We start from the raw sequence: 20533 nt of genomic DNA, 5'->3' as shown, positions 1-20533 counted from the left end.
TTAAGCCTTTGACAAACTATTTAAAATATTTGAAACTCAGCTGTCTCATCTACGTTATGAGTATAGTAACTATACTGATTACACATAGAAACTCTGAAAATTGTGCTTAATGAGAGAGCAGTAGGTAGCTCATAGAAAGCCTTGGTAAGTGTCCATAATTACTGTCATCTCTGGCTAAATATTATAAATTTAACTAAGTTCAAAATGCTGAAAAGCAGCTAGCACACTCATATATATTCACTGTGTTGCTAGTCACAACAGTCTAGTCCTAGAAGAAGTCTAGGTGTGCATCAGTGGATGAATGGGCAAAAAAAATGTGGGCTATGTACATAACAGAGTTTTATTAAGACATAAACAATATTATGCAGTTACTGAAAAGCTGATGGAACTGGAGATTGCCATTAAGTGAAACTCAGAAAGACTAATATCATGTCTTCTCTCGGAGGCATAATCTAGAGCATTTTAAACACCTGAAAGGAGAAGGGATACTGTTTAGTTAGAAATGGTCGCACTGTGAGAGAGAGTACAGAATCTAGGGTGGAGGGGTAAATACGATCAAAGTACATTGAATGCATGTATGAAACTGTCATGATGAGCCCCATTTTCCTTAAAGAGTTTGGAAGTAAGTACATTACATTTGTTGGTGAAATACTAATTTGCATCTACTGCATTGTATCGCTTCTCGGCCTTTTGGCTAAGATCAAGTGTAGCATCTACTGCATTGTAAAGTTATATGCAAATGCCTAGTCAAAATGACAAAGTTTTGTTGTTTCATAGAACTTTAAGACAACAATATTTCCACATGTTTTAGCTGTCTCTATTCCCCTTGTCAGCTAAACATATCATAATCACACTGATACATACATTTTCTTCATGTCCAAGACAGAATCTGCTTATCTCTGTAAAAGGAATATTTTAAATTTTCTACCATAGCTAAATATCACATCCTACAACAAGCAGCAGAATTCTGAAAGACCTGGTATATTAATTCTGACCTTTTGTAAACCAAGTTACATGACAAAACCTTGGTTTATTTTTCTCATCTTTATACATGGTCATCCTACTACCCACATGAAGGCCAACAAACATTGTAACTTCAGTTTCAGAGGATCTGATGCCTTTTTGTGGCTTCCATGGACATTAGAAATGCACCCAATACACATACATTCATGCCAAATATTCATATACATAAAAACAAATATTTATGAAAGAATATCAAGAAATTAAAAGGTAAGGCAGTTCCTGATTTTCATTAAATATCTTATCCAAATCCATTTCTACACATCCTCAGTGTTCCATACAAATCACATAAAGGGCTGTGTTTCCCATGTACTAGACAAGAGCAGAGGGTAAATACATATGACTCTAATTGGGAAGCTCAGAAATTCTTTTCGAGTGGTTGTTTTCTTGAAGGCATCATATTCTATAGTGAAAACAAATCCTTTGATTTATAAGGAAGTATCTAGTTAAAGTTTTAATATGGGATTCTTCCATTTATGAAGTCAGTAACCTAATATTGTTTAAAATATATTAGAAGGGATTTTTGCTTTAAATATTCATTATGGACATTTCATCATGTGGCATTATAGAAGCAGGACATATAATCTGCAGGAATTGAAAAAGTAATGGAAACTTTTACAATCTTATTTAGTTCTGGAAAGTCTTCAAGCCAGCATTCCACACTCTCTTCCATATAACTCATCTTTTTTCTCATTTAAAAACAAATACTTAACAGGAACTGTAGGTTTACAGACTCTTAGACCAATGCATAGTTCATTTGTGAAACACATTTCAACATGAAATTAGGTGTGAAAGTTTGTAAGGAGATTTTTTTGTCAGTTTTGAGTTTATCTAATTTTATAGTCCTATCAAGATTCTACCTACAAGTCATGCTATAGCATCTTCTAAGCCAGTTAGACATGCACCTGGTGGCACAAGGTACAGCCTGTACTTCACAGGTGTTTGAAATTAAAAGAGAGCCACGTGCTTTAGAATTTCCTTGGCTCACTTTGAGCTAGTCTGTCAAACTCTAAAACAATTAATCATCATTTACTTGATGGGGAAGGTTGTGTTTCATATTCACAAATGAAAGTACATAATCCATGTCTGTGCATGACAAAACTTGTCAGAATCTCCCTTGGGCAGTTTCTACAAACAGTTTGTTATTGTGTCAGTAAATATAAAATCTAGACTAACAAAAGAGAGAAATCCCCCCTCCCACTTCTCCTACTATTTATCCTCCTTCTCCTCCTCATCTTTCTCCTCCTCTTCTTCTCCCGTCTCCTTCTCTTCCTGTTCCTCCTCTTCCTACTCCTCCTCTTCTTGCTCCTCATTCATCTCCTCCTCATTGTCCTTTTTACTTTAGTTTTGATACTTTAGTTTTGATAGTCTTGCCATATAACTCAGACTAGACAATACTTCAAGATCCTCCTGCCTCTGCCTCCTGGGTGTTAGGATTTAAAGTGCATGCCACCATACCTGGCCAGAAAGTAATCTTAAACTCACAGAAGTAACTTCTTTATTTTGGTAAAAAGTGAAGGAAATGGAGCACAAAGTTGGGCCTAGTTTGTCCAAGAATAGAGAATAAGCTACAAAGAAGTAGAAATGAGACCCAGAGCACAGCTGCCCTCTCAGGTCAGTATCACTTTTGAATGAAGCTCTATAAATGTATAAATGGGATAACTCATGATGCAATACTGAAAACCAGCAAGAGATGAAAATTGTTTTATAGCTAATAATATGCCCCATAAATTTTCTTCCATAGAAATAAAAATAGAATCATTTTTATAACACATTTGCTAAGCAACAGCCACCAGAGTGTCACTGAGGACTTGGAGATAGATGAAAATTATTTCTGATAATTTTTTAAAAGGGCTGACTAATTTGGTCATTCTCTGTAGGCTCAGCAAGTTTTCTGAATCAAATGGCACACTAAAACACATTTTCTTAGTTGGTCATTGGCTTTGAGTTCTCAGTTTCATTTTATTTTTTATTTTAAAAAAATTATTCATTTTATATACCAACCACAGATGCCCTCTCATCCCTCCTCCCACTGCCCCCTGGCTTCCCCTCTGACCCACCCCATCCCTTCCTCCAAAAGGGTGAGTCCTCCCATGGGGGGACAGCAAAGCCTGCCGCCTCTCCCCTGCATCAAGCGTGAACAAGGTGTCCAGCCATAGGTAATGGGATCTGGAAAGCCAGTTCATGCACCAGGGATAGATCCTGATCCTACTGCCAAAGGTCTCTCAAACAGATCAAGCTACACAACTATCTCCTGTATGCAGAAGGTCTGGTCCAGTCCCATGCAGGTTCCATTGCTGAGCTCCTAGGAGTTTGGTTCATTTGTCTCTGAAGATTTCCCCATCATGATCTTGACTCCCCTTACTCATATAGTCTCCCTCTTCCCTCTCTTTTACTGGGCTCTCAGGGTGATTGTGGATCTCTGCATCTGCTTCTATCAGTCACTGGATGAAGGCTGGAGATCGCCTCTGTTTCCTCTTCCCAAGGTGATGCATGTGTCCCTATTAAGGTCTTCCTTGTTTCCTAGCTTCTCTGGAGCTGTGGGTTGTAGTCTGGTTATCCTTTGCTTTACATCTAGTATCCACTTATGAGTGAGTACATATTATGTTTGCCTTTCTGAGTCTGGGTTACCTCACTCAGGATATTTTCTAGTTGCATCCATTTGCCTGCATATTTCATAATGTCATGTTTTTTTTTGTTTTTTTTTTTTTTACAGCTGAGTAATACTCCATTCCTCAGTTGCGGGGCATCTAGGTTGTTTTCAAGCTCTGGTTGTTATGAATAAAGCTGCTGTGAACATAGTTGATCAAGTGTCCTTGTGGTATGATTTAGCATCCCTTGGGTATATGCCCAAGAGTGGTATCCTTGGGTCTAGAGTGGGGGTATGGGGGCAAGTATTGTGCCCCTGGGTCTAAGGCCTAGAGGCTGGAGTGATTGGTTAGGAGAACAATGACTCACCTCTTGGTCCAATCAGAGCTGGTGGAGTCTGTGTCTCAGGGAGCAGTTGCAGTCCTGGGGAGGGGATGGGGGCGGGTTTGGGGGATGGAGTGGGGCTTGTAGATTACAGGGTCCGATGTGGGGGTTGATAGTCAGGCCTGCTGGCCTGCAACTGGGGCTGCAGTGGGTGGAGGTTTGGGGGCGCGGGTTGTGCCGCTGGGCTTAAAGCCTAGAGGTTGGAGTGATCGGCTGGAACAAGAACTAACCTCTTGGTCCAATCAGAGCGGGGGGGGGGGGGGAGTCTGTGTTTCAGGGAGCTGCTTCAATCTTGGAGGGTGGGTGGATTTGGGGGAGGTGGGGCTTGTAGGTTACAGGGACTGGTAGGGGATGGTGGTAGTCTGGCCTGCCTGGAGGAGTCTTGCCTGGTGGCCTGCAACTGGAGTTGCAATGGGGGAGTGGGGGAACAGGCTGTGCCCCTGGGCCTAAAGGCTGGGGTGATTGACTAGGAGAACAAAGACTCACCTCTCCAATAGGAGCTGGCAGAGTCTGTCCAGCTTCATTTTCTTAATGACTAGATAAAGAGGAAACATAAACCTTGAAAAATGGTAGATTTTCACACCAAATTATTTGCAACTTGGTGACTTTATCCTTAATGAGAAATATAATAGAACCACACTGCTCATTATTTTCCCAGGATGAGCTTAAATAAGCTTTAGGGACATTTAAATTTCAAATACCGATTTACATATTTAGTGTAACAAAATGCCATATTTTGTTCTTTATGGTACTAGTTTATTGGCAGATGTAAACTCTTCAGGTAAGGGGCTGAGAATGCAGCTTTGTGGGTAAGAGTGCTTGTTGTGAATGCAAGAGAACCCAAGTTCAAATGCCTATAAGCTAAGCATTGGGAGGCAGAGGCAGGTGGATCCCAGTAGCTCAATGGCCAGCCAGATTTGCTGAAATGATAAGCTTCTGGCTCAGTGAGAGACCCTGTCTTAAAAAACAAAATGAGGATCGATAGAGGAAGATCTCTGGTTTCCATATGCACACATATGTATGCATGCACCACATCTGTCTCTCTCTCACACACATACACATAATATTCAAGTAGTATGAAAATTTGTTGCACATATATCCTGAGCATACTATGCTATTTTGCACAGTAATTGAAATTTTCATTTGCAAGTATATCAGTATTAAAATAGAATGAAATATTAGATATGAGAATCACAGGTAATTTTTGTCTGGAAGAGACATTGCTATTAGGTATATATGGTAGTATCAGGTCACATTTTATATTTTCCAGAATGATGGTTTACTTCTTTAAATTTTTAAAATAAATAAGCATTTCCCTTTTCATTGGCACAACAGTAAAAACATAATATATAGGCATAGAAAAGAGAGAAATAATTAGTCAATAATGATACTGGAACACATGGCAAGTCTTTTCCAGGGAAAATTAACTTAGATACTATCTGATGCCTTAAGTAAAATAAAGTCAAAATTTCCATAAGATTTATACACTTAAAGTGTTAGAACCCAGAGATATTTAATTTTCATAATCTTAGAGTGGAAAATGTTTTCCCAAAGATAACATAAAAGTGAGAAGCTATAAATGATTGATAGACATGACTACATAAGTATTTCAAATATTTATATATACTGAAATACTATAGTTGAAGTAAAAGTCAACACAAAGTGGGAGAAATTGTTACTGCATATATTTCATAAAATAATGTTACATATAATAAGACACTAGTATATATAACAGAGAGCATTCTAACATAATCAAATGAATACCATTATAGAAAAGTAATGAAACAGCATACATAGTAATTCACTAAAAAAGTTATGAAGTGAAATCCACTAGAAGAAATACAAATCAGTAAAGCTCGTCAATCAACACACCTTAGTAGTTTCAGTCCACTTTTGTTTTCCTTTCAACATTATCTTTTTTAAGTAGTGTGTGTGTGTGTGTGTGTGTGTCTGTGTCTGTGTGTGTGTCTGTGTGTGTAGGCATGCACATGTGCTAACACACATATTTGCATATGTGCAAAAGTGCAGTGCAGATGCCCCTGGAAGCTAGAGGAAGGCATCAGACCAGATCCCTTATAGCTTCAGTTACAGGCTATGTGAGCTGCCTGATGTCAGTTCTGGAAACTGAACCTGGTCCTCTGCAGTACGTACTCTGACATCACTCAGCTGTCTCTTCAGCCTCCTCCTTTCAACTTGATACTGTAACAATTTCTCAAATATACAGATGTAGTGGTATTTGCTCCACCCATGACCTTGGGCTATTCGGCCCAAAGGAGGCTGTGCTTCCTGCCATTATGACCTCTTATAAGGAGTTGGAGAAGGGTCACATGCCCCTTCTCCCTGCTCCTGCCTGCGAGGTGGATTCACTCATCATCAGATCAGAGGATGACTTCGGCTCTCAACTTCATTCTGTATTCGTGAGTGTATTTCCACAATTTATATCTTAATAAATTCTGTTACCCATTTAATAGATTCACATGGATTGATTCTAATAAACAGATACTGAATGATAGATACCATGAAGGTATGACTGTAGTATACTCACCATTTTTATTTAACAATCTAATGAATTCTTTCTCTAAACACTTCATAGATATAAATCCATAAATATATGTGCTTACCAAGAGGATATTCCATACATAGATACAATGGAATATGATTCATCTTTTAATTAGAAAGAACTCTCACATGTTAGAAAATCTAAAAGAAATGAATAAATGTCTTGACACATAGGGTATAACAAAATTAAACTAAGAGGATATAAACAGTTTAAAAAGATCTATGATCAACAATGATATTGGTGCAGTAATAATCTTTCAACTGAAAACAAACCAACAAACAAATAATGGCCAGGCCCAGGTGGAATCCACACTGAATTCCATCAGACATTAAAGAAGAAAAATACTGGCCAGGTGGCAGTGGTGCACGCTTTTAATCCCATCACTCAGGTGGCAGAGCCAGGTGGATCTCTGTGAGTTCGAGGCCAGCCTGATCTACAGAGTGAGATCCAGTACAGACACCAAACTACACAGAGAAACCCTGTCTCAAAAAAAAAAAAAAAAAAAAAAAAAAAAAAAAAAAAAACCAAAAAAAACAATGCTTATCAAAATATTCCATGCCATGAAACAGAAAGGGAGAATATTATGAAACTCATTTCACAAAGACATAACATCAAAATCAGATTAACACACACACACACACACACACACACACACACACACACACACACACACGCATGCACGCACAAAGAGTGAGAGAGAAATTATAGGCCAAATCCCTGAAGAACAGGATAAAAAAACTTCGCAATGAGGGGCTGGAGAGATGGCTCAGTGATTAAGAGCACTTGTTGCTCTTGCAGAGAACCAGAGTTCAGATTCCAGGCCCTACACACAGCAAGTTCAGGTCCAGAGGACCCTATGTCCTTTTCTGTCTTCTGTTGGCACTGCATGCACATGATACATATACATACATGCCGGTAAAACACCCATACACATAATACAAAAATAAATCTTAAAAAAATCTGTTTTTTAAAAATTTACATTAAAATGCTTACAAGCCAAATTCAGCCACTCTTCATAAGGGTCATTAACCATGACTAAATGGACTCATTCAGGGATGAAAGAATGTTCCCACATACACAGATGATGCAACATAAAATCAATATGCAAAAACTGGTAGCTTTCATATACCAAAAATGAGCATGCTGAAAAAGAAACCAGGAAAATAATTCCATTTATAGAAATAAAATCCCTAGAAAATAAACCTAACCAAGGAAGTAAAAAACTTCACATTGAAAAATTTTAAAACATTGAAGAAACTAAAATTTGAAAAGAACTCTCAAGCTCATGGGTTGACAGAATTAATGTAGTGAAAATTACTATATTACCAAAATTGATCTGCAGATTCAGTGAAATTTCCATAAAAATCCAAATTATATTGTTCTCAAAAGCAGAAAGAAAAACTACCTTAACATTCATATAGAAGCACAAAAGACTTCAAATAGTCAAAGAAATCCCAAGCAAAAATATAAAACATAGTGCTGGAGGTAGTACAACGCCTGATTTCACGTTGTTCTCTGAAGCAATAATAACTAAAGCAGCATTATGCTAGAACAAAACCAGACACAAAGAGCAATGGAATAGAACAAAATAGAAGACCCAAAAGTAAACCCACCCTGCTACAGCCGCCTGACTTTTTACAATGATGCTAAAAAAAACATCCACTGGAGAAAAGTGTATGGTGCTGAGAAATGGGGGTGTCCACATGTAGAAAAACAAAAATAGATTCCTACCACTCATCCTGTGCAAAAATCAGTTTAAAATGGATTAAAGATTGGAATATAAGATTTAAAACTCCAACGCTGTCAGAGAAAAGCATAGTAAAAGTATGGCAAAATAAAGGCACAGGAAAGAACTTTCTGAAAAGGACTTCAGTAGTTCAGGAAATAATTCCTGGAGTTGTCAAATGGGATTGAATGGACTTTAAAAAGCTTCCACATAGTGAAAGGATCAATTAGTTACGTGAACAAACATCGTATAAAATGAAAGAAAACATTTGCAAACTAGATACCTGACAGATGATTGGTATCTAGACTAGAGAGAGAGAGAGAGAGAGAGAGAGAGAGAGAGAGAGAGAGAGAGAGAGAGAGAGAGAGAGAGAAGGAAAGGAAGGGAAGGAGGGAGGAAGGGAGGGAGGGAGAGAGGAGGGAAGGTGGGAGGGAGGGAGGGAGGGAGGGAGGGAGGGAGGGAGGGAGGGAGGGAGGGAGGGAGGGAGGGAGGGAGAGAAGGAGTATCCTCAAGCCAAACTTGGTCAATTAAATGAACAGTTCTCAAAAGATGAAATACTGATGGCTAATTAACATGTGAAAATTATTCAACATTATTAGCCACCAGATAAATGAAAAATTAAAACTGTATTGAGATTTCATCTCACCTCAGTCAGAATGGCTGTCAAGAAAACAAACAACAGCCGGGCGGTGGTGGTGCACGCCTTTAATCCCAGCACTCGGGAGGCAGAGGCAGGCGGATCTCTGTGAGTTCGAGGCCAGCCTGGGCTACCAAGTGAGTCCCAGGAAAGGCGCAAAGCTACACAGAGAAACCCTGTCTCAAAAAAAAACCAAAAAAAAAAAAAAAGAAAACAAACAACAAATGCTGGTTAAGATGTAGGGGAAAGAGAATTCTTTTTGTTGTTGTTGTTGGTGGTGGTTATTTTTTAAGGCAGGGTTTCTCTGTGTAGTCTTGGCTGTCCTGGAACTCACTCTGTAGATCAAGCTGTCCTTGAACTCATAGAGATCTGCATGCCTCTGCCTCCAAAGTGCTGAGATTAAAGGCTTGAGCCACCACCGCCTGGCTGGAAAGAGAATTCTTACACATTGTTGTTGGTAATGTAAACTGTTTCAGCTACTGAGGAAATCAGTAGGGATGTTCCTCAAAAGCTAACCATAGAACTATCATATAAACCCAGTCATGCCACTCCTAGTAATACATTCCAAGCCAGCACACTACAGGGATGCTGTTTCACTCACGTTTATGGGGGTGTGATTCACAATAACCAAGTTATGAAATCAACCTAGGTGTCCATCTACAAATGAGTACACAAAGAAAATGTAGTATATACACACAATTGAGTTTTATTTAGTCATGAAGACTAAAATTATGTTTGCTGGAAAATGGACGCAACTGGAGATTATCATATTAAGTGAAGAGCCAGATTCAGATGACAAGTATTGCATATCTTCTCTTATCTGTTGCTCCTATGTTAAATATAGATACAGAAAACCATACACACACACACACATACACACACACACACACACACACACACACACACACACACCACTACAGGAAGGAGGGTAAAGAAGGGATAAAGGAGAATGCTTATAATTGGATGATTTTGCTTCTTGTATTTTTTTCTGTTAATGAATACATTAACTTGAAAAAATATGGGTTCTTATATTAACTTTGAACCTAGGGTAAAACCATATATTACTAGTCGAAAAATGTAAATGATAAAATGACTCCTAATGATATTCTGCTATACTCATAGATCAGAGTACTGCTCAGCCATCATCAGAGAAGCTTTCTCCTGTGGCAGATGGGAACAAATACAGAGACCTATAACTAGACATTACACAGAGTGTGAGAGACCTTGGAACTCTCAGCCTTAAACAGGATGTCTCCATCAAACCCCTCCCCTCAGGGTTCAGGGAACCCCTCAGAAGAGGAAGAGAAAAGAGTGTAAGAGCTAGAGGGGATGGAGGACACCAAGAAAACAAGGCCCTCTAAATCAACATGAGCAAGGCTCATATGAACTCACAGAGACTGTGGCAGCATATGCAGGGCCTGTACGGCTTTATACCAGGTCCTATGCTGAAATATTATGGCTTCAAGTTTAATGCTTTTATGGGATTCCTGAATATGTGAAAGAGTGGGTCTCTAATTCTTGTGCCTTCTCTGGGGCTCTTTTCCTTCTGTTGGTTTGTTTTGTACAACTTCCATATGATAGTTTTTGTTTTATCTTATTATATTTTATTTTGTTACACTTTGAAAATGAATGAATGAATGAATGAATAAACGAATGAATGAAAACTTTAAGGTTAACAAAAGAACTGCCATTTACATCTGCCAAGAGAGTGACACTGTATGTATCAACCACCCTAGGATAGGCCCCATCTTCAGGAGTAGTTGACCAACATATTATGGACTCCACATTTGTTTTTGTTTGGGGTGTGTGTGTGTGTGTGTGTGTGTGTGTGTGTGTGTGTGTGTGTGTGTGTATGTGTGTGTGTGTGCGTGCTTTTATTTGGTTATACTTTGGTGGTTTTATTTTCCTTTTTGGATGTGGTTTTATTTTTGTTTTCTTGGTTTTGGAGGGGTTTAATTGTTGTACTGTTTTTTTGTTTTGTGAGAAAAACATTAAAGTTGTGTGGGTAGTGAACAGAAAGGACCTGGAAGGACTTGGGAAAAGGAAAAATATGATCAAAATATATTTAAATTTAAAAATTATTTTAAATAATAACAAATATAATTTTTAAAAGGAAATGAAAGAATACTTATAAATTTCTTTTAAGAGCTCTTCTTTCACTATTTTATTTAGTGTGCTGCTCAATTGGCAAGTATTTTTACATTTTCTATTTATGGAAAAAAATCCTGCCAAGAACAGCAACATGGGTGGGCCTGGAGAACACAATGCTAAACGAAATATGCTAGGCACACAGAGAGAAACACTGTATAGCCTCAGAGGAGGAGTCTATAATAATCAAATCCATAAAAGCAGAATTGGAATAATTATTGTCAGGGACAAGGGGAAGGTGAATGTGAAGACACCAGTCAAGTTCAAAAGTTTTGTTACAAGTATGAGTATGTTCTAGAGGTCTAATGTATAGCATAGTGCTTATAGATTACACATACAATACTTATACTTAAAATAAGGTAGATCCTAAGTATTTTCATCAACAGTTAACTAAACAAATTTAAGGATATATTAATCATATTAATTTTATGATTCTCCACAGTGTATACGTATACTGAGTCATGTTACATTTTATATTATTGTTTTGCAGTTTGCCTAATTTTCAATTTAAATACACTTGTCTTTTCAAGAAACACTAAATATTCTTCCACAAAATATATATTTACCCCATAATAGTTGTTGTATCCATTGATCATGATTTTCATAGCTAATACCCTGTAGCTCATTGGTTGCATTCCTAACTTTTGACTGTGAAGGAAAACAAAGAGATAGCAGTAGCCATTAATGTATCTTTTGACTCTATATAGTAGCATCCTGGGTAAATTTCAGACTGGGGATTAAGGGGCATGCACATTTTACCTATTGTTTAATTCTACCTTTGAGACAAGATTAATGTTAGGCAGTGCTATAGTTTATTTTAGAAATCTGATGTCATTTAAACACTACCTTCAGAGAATGAGTATTTCCTCCTTGTAAATAAAACTATTAGATACCTGAAGGATGCTTACTTTAACACCAATATTCTTAGCTACTTAAACTATAGCATGTGAGTAAAGTAGTACTCACCCAGCTTTTCAATGACCTGATAGTCAACATTGCTTGATCATTATGAGTTTTGTGGTAAGGAATCAAGTCATAGTGTGTTTTTATCTGGGATATTTGCTCCCAACATTGAATAACCCCAAACTCTACTGTTTTCCTTGCATAGTCAGTTCCTAGGATGTAGAAGACAGTCTTCCTCGATTTTTTCTTTCACTAATGTAATTTATATTGCAAGGAGAACTCAGAGAAAAAGGAAATAACAAAACTTCCTAAGTTGTGGTGTATGTCAAATTCTAAGTCAATAGAATCTGACCTAAGGCCATTTTATTCCAACATTGCACATCATTTCCCAGAATCCCTTTCTATCACCTTCTCCTTTGACACTGGTGTGCAGCTGCTTGAGATTGCTAAGTACCTGACCTGAAGAACATCAAGTGTTTCTATCACAGTGCAGTATGTTCTTAATCATGTCTAATACTTTAGGTTTAGGATACATCTTTTTAAAAAGACTTTGTATTATTTGTCTCGGGTCAATTTTTCCCCAAGCCTACATTCTCCAACCAAAACAGGGAACTATCAAGGGGAGCAATGTTCACTCCTGAACAGTTTCACTAGAGCATTCTTTTCCAGTAATTATCTCCCATGGTGTATCAGATAGGAAGCCCTGCACATTTGCTCTGTAAATTGGAGGGTTTGTCTCTGAAATTGACTTATAAACATAGTCTGCAGATGACCTTTTATGGAGGAAAAAGGAAAAGATGACCATAGAGCAGGTTATTATCTGCACTGGTAGCATAACAGGTACTTAAGTTCTCTCAAACTCAAGCATCGACTGGGTCTACATAATCAAAGTGAAGTGCAGAATTAAAGCAATTTGAGATAATTCAGACTGGCAAAATCTACCCCAAAAAAACCTTTCATGTAATTGCATCAATTATCTAATTGAAGCAAATCTTTGGGGATTAGAGCTTGAATTATTCTCATAATTGATTTAATTTTCATTTAGCTTGTGTATGAAAACACACCCACACACAATCTACCTTAAAGCTTCATATTTAGTGGCTAGTTAATGCAACTTCCAACTGGCATAATTTTTGCTTGCGGTTTCCTCCTATTGGCATATCTTAACTGCAATATTTCATTAACATGGTCACCATGCAGCTCTGAAAGGAAAACTGCAACTTTCTACAGCTTAAATTACATATTTAAGTACTGCTTTTTCAAATAAGAAATCAAATATTCCTACATTTCTAACAAGGCCTTGTTCATTGATTTTTCTTTTCTTTCCTCCCTCCTTCCTTCTCCTCCTGTCTTTCTTGTTTCTTGTGTATTTGACATTCTGTAGGAGAAAATGGAAATACTTAGTTGGAGAGCTTATAGTGAGAGGAATTTCTTTTCTCTTCAGCTCTGCCTATTTAATAGGAGCCTATAAATATATTGTCTCCCCCACAGAACTGAGAAGATTGAACACTGCACCAATCTGAAAATTCTCCTCTTAACTAAATTCTCCAAATTGACAGTAGGGGTCCCAGACTTAGATCCTTTGATGTCTTAAAAGAAAAAAAAAATATTCCTCTACTTCTTTCTCCTAGTACTTAAAAAGTTCAGGATAATTGAGGCTTATCTTCACATGTTGCTGCTAATGGGTACATGAACATTATTCAATCCAAACCTTATCTAAAACAGAAAAATAGTGATCATAATTATTAAAGGTTAGGGTGAGTCATCTGGGGAGGAAGGAGAGAGGAAAGCTGGATAAAATACAGCAAAGCATAGGTATAAATCTTCCCCAGCATAGTAAGGAAACTACAGTTTATAACTATTGTGTGATTCATGAAGATCAATCAGAAAGGAGTTCAAAGACTCTTCTAAACAAAAAGATACACTAGATAGAAAGGTAATGACATTGATTTGCCCAAGTCTGACCAAATACTACACAGTATGCAAAAGTGTTGGAAGAGCCCATAGTGCTTCACAAATATACATAACTTTAAATGGCCATGGTTTAAAGCAGTGAAGAGGGGAGGGGGAGGTATGGGGGATATATGCTCAATGTATAATACATACTTGCATGAAAATGTTCTTATGTAACACAATACCATGTGAAATGAATATATACAATGAAAACCATTTAATATATTATAGAAGAATTGATAAAGTAGGATTCTAATTTTCATCAAGAAAAGAAAAACACATAACTATGGATAATATATCAAATGGATTGAAAAGTCTGTTGTCAGATAATAACCTAATTAAGCTCTAAAATATGGGATTCAGAATAATTCTAATTCGATTTTTTGCATCTCATAATTTGATGGCTGTTGTTTATGAACTTTTAAAATTCTATAATAAAATGCACTTATTTAGGCAATGAATACAAGCATGCAGGCACAGATAACTGTAAGAGTTAAATCATTTAACAAGCACTTAATGAGCCTGAGCTGGATCCAGGAGATGGAAAATAGACATAGTTTTTGTCCTTTAAAAGACTTCAGCTAGGTGAAAGAGATATGAGTAAGCTGATAAATTTCAACCTAGGCTGAGAGTATTCTGAAGATGTAATCAATATAGGGTACTGGAGGTGCACACGGGAGGAGCCATAATCCAGGCTTTAGTTATAAACATATAGGATACTACTGAAAGATTATAAGCAAGGGTTTAAACACTGTAAGATTATTATGTTTGAAAGAAATGTTAGCGGGGAAGGAGGACAAAAACAAATTCAGGAAGACCATTTGCCAGGTGCTGTAGTGGTCCAGGCACGAGAAGATGCAACTTGCTATGGAGACAATTGATGAACTAAGAAAGCTATTAGGAGAAAAGCTGAACACAATTTGTATGAGGAAAGGGATGAAGATGGAGAGAGATATCCAAGAGGATTCATTGAATCTTGGTTGGGATAACTGTATCTATTGTGGCATCATTCACCACCTAAGATATACAGGAAGAGGAGCAGGTTTGGTACAGGTAAAGAGAATGAGTTCAGTTTAGGACCTGAAGAATATAAGACAATAATAGTAATTCAAGTGAAGATCTAGTCTAAGGCATTTGGCCATATGAGACCTAGACTTAAGTAGAAACTGAGCCAGAGACATGGAGGAATGAATCCTTGGTAATATAGCTTATTAAAGCCATGGGGAAAATAACATACTCCCAAGGGAGGGTATATAGAAGAGTGCAGACATGAGGATCCCAGGAACAAATGGAAGGAATACAATTATGTGAGAGATAGATGCATGACGAGGAACTCACAATAAGGCAAGAGCAACCAGGGAAATGAAAGGAAAAGAAGAGTCCCATGTTGGAGTCAAAGAGACTCTTGATCTGCTGGCAGTTACCTGCATCCTTCATAAACCCTTTAACTTTTCTGCATTCATTTTCTTGACCTTTATTAAAGTAAAACATGGTAAATGTGGTTTTATGTTGTTAGGGTGAATGGATAAATGCAAATAAAAAGAAAGCTTGTGGCAAAACATATCACAATGTTAATCATAAAAGGCAATATCTCACTTTACTTACAGCTTTGTTCTGGGAGAGCCAGGAGCTGGTGTGGTTTTGTTTGTTTTCTAAGATCACTCAATAAAACATTACTTATTAATAGCAAATTGCCACTGTGTACAATAGTTCTCTTGAATTTATTCTTCCTCTCTACCTGAAATTTTGTATCAATATCTTCCAAATCTGCCCTTGATCTGGCCTCTGCTCTACATAATTTTGATCTCTGTCATTAGTCTGAATGCTTCATGCTTCACATAGGAATAAAACCATTCAGTACCTATCTTTCTGTTCCTGGGTTATTTCACTTAAGATAATGTATAGGCTCATCTAAATTGTCACAAAAGATGGAATTTCTTTCCTTTTAAAGACTGAATCATATTCCATGTGTGTATGCACCACATATCCATTCATTTAATGATGGGGATTTTGGTTGATTCTATATATTGGCTATTATGAATATTGCTGGAATGAATGTGGAAGAATAGATGTCTGTTCAACATATTGATTTCATACATTTCATATCTATGCTTGGAAGTATGATTGCTGGACTATATGCTCGCTTTTGATTTGTCTGATAAAATTCCGAAGATTTTTCCAAAATGAGTGAAGCCATTTCATGCAAAAGGATTGATTCCCTTTTTGCCTATATCCTCTAAATCTTTATAATAGCCATTCTGGTGGCTGTGAGGTGATATCACATTGTTTTATGATTTCTCTTTATGAGACACGATCTCACTATGTAGCCCACACTGGCCTAAAACTCACAAACCTCTCATCTCAGCTAGCCAAGTTGGGAGAGTACCAGTGTGTGCCAGATGCATGCTTCATCATGGGTTTGATTTGCATTTTCATGATGATTAGTGATGGTGATGCTTCTTGGTCATCTTCACGTGTTCTTTGAATGTCTTAGAAAAGGTCTTTTGCTTATTTTAAAATTGGCTTATTTACTGTCTTACACAAACTATCAAGCTTTTATGTATTTTGGACTTTGACTCCTTATCAGATTTATGGTTTGACAACATATTCTCCCATCCCATAGGTTATCTTTCCATTCTGCTGACTATTTTCCTTAGCTATGCTTGTGTCTACTGTTTGTTTACTTTTTTGTTACCTATGCTTTGGAATGGCTACCCACTACAGAGGTTAAATTAAATAATCATTGTAGGGGCTGAAGAGATGGCTCAGCAGTTAAGATTGTATAGTGCTCTCACAGAGAATCAGAGTTTGGTTTCTGGCACCCATATCTGGCAGCTCACAACAGCTTGTAACTCCAGATCCATGAGATACATCACCCTCTTCTGTTTACCTAAGACACTGCACTAATGCACACAGACACATGCACATGAATGTGTGCACGTACACACACACAATTAAAAATGAAAAAGAAATCCTTAAAAACAGAACGAAATCATCATGAAGACAGCTGACATGAAGCATTTCACTTCGTCTTACACTTGAGTCATTAATCTATTTTGATTTGATTTTATAAATAGTGTAAGATAATAATGTAATTTTATTCTTCTGCACATAGCTGTCTAGTATTCTCAGAACTACTTATTCAAGAGGGAGTCCTTTTTCTATTGATTATTCTCAGTATCACATTTAAAAACTGGGATAAATTTTTTAAATGATAGAAGCAATGATATATATCTGGAAGCATAAAGAAATATGTAAGATCAGGAACCTTCTCCAAATTGAGACTACCTTAACATAAATAATTACCCATTCTGATTTATTCTGCACATAAAGATACATTTCCAGCTTTTTCTTTTATTTTTGAGATTACAATATAATTACATCGTTTCTCCCTTCCCTTTCCTCCCTCCAAATCCTCCCACATACATCCCCTTGCTTGCTTTCAAATTCATGTTCTCTTTTTTCATTAATTGTTTTACATATACAACTAAATATAAATATAACCTGTTTGGTCTTATAATAGTACTCATGTGTATGTCTTCAGGGCTGACCATTTGATATTAGATAACCAATTGGTGTGAATAAATTCAAATTTTAATATATCAAATTTCTTAACTCACGGTGTATTTCTACTTATATTTACATCTGTTCTCATATCCACAGACAAGTGTATAACTGCCGTCATCACTTTATTTTCATTTCTAGGTGGGTTTGTGGTGAAATCTAGGCTTCCACTAATTACCATAAGTAAAGCTAGTTAGTTATAACATAGTTAAATGTTCCTAATACTATATTAATTTTTATCTTTTTCAGTTTTCTTTTTTAACTTATTTTTAAAATATGTATTCTAATCATGGTTCTCCCTCTCCCAATCCATTCCAGATCCTCCTCACTTCCCACCCATCCAACTTCATGTCTTCTTTCTCTCTTTCTGTAGAAATCAAACAGGTAAATAAAACAAACAAGTCAGAATAATTTTAAAAGACAAAGACAAAGGATAAGAAATACACACAAAACCCATAAAAACATAAAATCAGAAACTGTAATAGACAAGCAAAAAAAACCCAGTAAGGTTAAAAACAAGTATTACCAGGCAGCAATATCATCAACAGAACATGTTGTATAATGTTTGATGAAGTACAGAACCTGCATGTGGCTTCCTGGGAGCCATTTGTGAATATGTTCAAGAGGTGTGTGCCTTTGGTCATGATACTCAACACTGTCTGGCAGTCTTATATGATAACAGAACATTTATAAGGTCAGCTGGGGACAACTGGAAGTACCAGAGCAAGAGAGGGTAATAAAATCTACTAAAACCAATCAGAATCTCAAAATCTGAAACTTTGGTTTTCATTTGAGGAAGAAAAAGAGGTAGAAACGTGAAAAGGGACAAGTTCCACCCTGAGTACTCAACTCACCCAACATTCTCCAATTCTAAGATTCTAAATCACAATAACATATTGAGGTAAATGTTCATGTTGATTATCCAACACAGGCTAAACTCACAGTTAAGAACAAATGAAGGAGCATAATTATTGATTTCTAAGAATTCATGGCTTAGTGTGAATGGCTGGCATATTAATGACTGCTCACAGAGCAATGTAATTAAGGTTCCAGTAAATGTGTGAACTACTGCTGTTGTTGAGAACAAAACACATAATGGTTAACTCCATCTCCAGTAGTATATACTAGGTCTAGTAGAGATTCTTTGATGCTTTGTGAGCATGGAAATGACACGGTTTCAAAAGAAAATAGGTGGGAAAACAGGAGCAGGGGGCATTTCATTTCATCACATTAACTATTTCATCAACTCTCCTTCAGGACTTGCAGAACTCACGTTCCAATACAACTAACATTTTGACAGTCATGTAAAGGACAGCATTGGTGTACTTGAAAGACAGGCACATGTGTAGAGAGGGTACTCCCATAATCTCAGCCCTTAGAATGCAGTGGCTGGAGGATTGCTGCAGGTTTGAAACCAGCCAAGTTAACATAGTGAGTTGCAGGCTAACTAGGGCTACAAGTAAAAGCCTATCTTAAAAAGAAAAAAAAAGAGAAATAACTCTCATATTGTCTTACTTCTATTTCTATTTTTGAAGGAATTCATTTTCAAAGCACCCCAAGTCTGTGCCCTGTAACATACTAGTGATTTAGATAAATGATAGCAGAGAATTTTAAGTAAATTGCATTGCTCATATAATTTGAACTTGATTATATATTACAGGATACATATAGGTCATGAAATGGTTAAGTAAAGCAGATTATCATAACAATTATGTCACACAGTTATATTTTTGTCACAAAGCAGCTAAAGTCTAAATTCCCGATCTAGTACAATTTTAATATGTGGAGGGGAAATAAAGAGAGATATGTCAGAGACTATAAAATACCAGGATGGACAAGTTTAGAATAACCAAAACCATCCTGAAAAATACAAAGTTAGAAAACTCATGCCTACTGATTTCAAAACTGACAGCAATTTGAAATTAAAAGAATTCAGGGTAAGGCTAGAGCTCCATCCAAGTACAATCCTTGCCTAGCATGCACCAAGTCATGGGTTCTATCCCCAGTACTACATGAACCAGGTGTGGTGGTGCACACATGCAATTCCAAAACTTGGGAAGTATAGGCAAGAGGATCAGAAACTTTTTATTGTAAAGCAAAGGTAGTCTTCAGTCACATAAGGAATTCAAGACCTACCTGGGATATATGAGACTCTGTCTCAAAAGAAAAAGAAACATGATACTTATATGTGGATAGACATATAGATCAATAGAATCAAATTCAATGTTTAGAAGTAATGCCTCTCATTTTCAGAGATTTTTTTATTTGTTTACATGGGTACTAAGATAATTCAAAAGAGAAGAACATGATCTTTTCAGCAAATGGTGCTGGAACATTCTTGCTCACATAGTCAACAATAAAGTTTGACCTCTATATCCCATTATATAAAAAAATGAACTAAAAATGGGTCAAATTCTTAAATATTAAGCTGTATCTTAGGAAATACCATAAATAAATTTTCATGACCTTGAGTTAACCATTATTTCTTAATACAACACCAGAAATGTAAGAAAACTAAAAGTGGAGAAATTAAATGTTAGCAAACTTAAACACTAGTACGCTTCAGAAAAACACCATTAGTACAGTGGCAGGAAGCTGGTGTGGTGATAAGTGCCTGTAACCACAGAACTCAGCAAGCTGGTATAGGAGGATCATGAGTTCGAGGCCAGCCCGCACTACACTGAGAGTCTATTGGAGGGTCCACAATAAGGTAACAGGGTATCTTAAATAATGACAGAAACTACATGTAAACCATGTATTTGGTGAATGAAGAGAAAAGAGTAAATGTTGGTGAAAACTACACACTATGGAGTCAGAATCCCACAAGGCAATTGGTGGGCTTGTACATAGTAAGTGCGACTCCAGGCTTAAAGAAGCAGTCTGGTGGGAAGACTGGGTCCAGTGGAGGCAGAGGTGAGGCATTGATACATAACTGGGCTAGGAACATGCGGGTTCAGGGAAGATTGAAAATAGTCTTGCAATTTTCAGTATAAACCAGTTTCCTTATCAGCATCAATAACAGTTGGAGGTGTCAGCTCATCCTTGGCTA

The 20533-nt window shown here is 36.9% G+C and overlaps 1 pseudogene; it reads left to right on the top strand.

The window, feature by feature from the left end:
- Positions 1–674: 674 nt before the first annotated feature.
- LOC121825984 (U2 spliceosomal RNA) lies at positions 675–848 on the top strand (annotated as a pseudogene).
- Positions 849–20533: the final 19685 nt, after the last annotated feature.

Source organism: Peromyscus maniculatus, chromosome X (genome assembly GCF_049852395.1).
Source record: "Peromyscus maniculatus bairdii isolate BWxNUB_F1_BW_parent chromosome X, HU_Pman_BW_mat_3.1, whole genome shotgun sequence".
Classification (NCBI taxonomy): Eukaryota; Metazoa; Chordata; class Mammalia; order Rodentia; family Cricetidae; genus Peromyscus; species Peromyscus maniculatus.
Note: the sequence above shows the minus strand (reverse complement) of the source record. Positions and strands in the feature narration are given on the sequence as shown.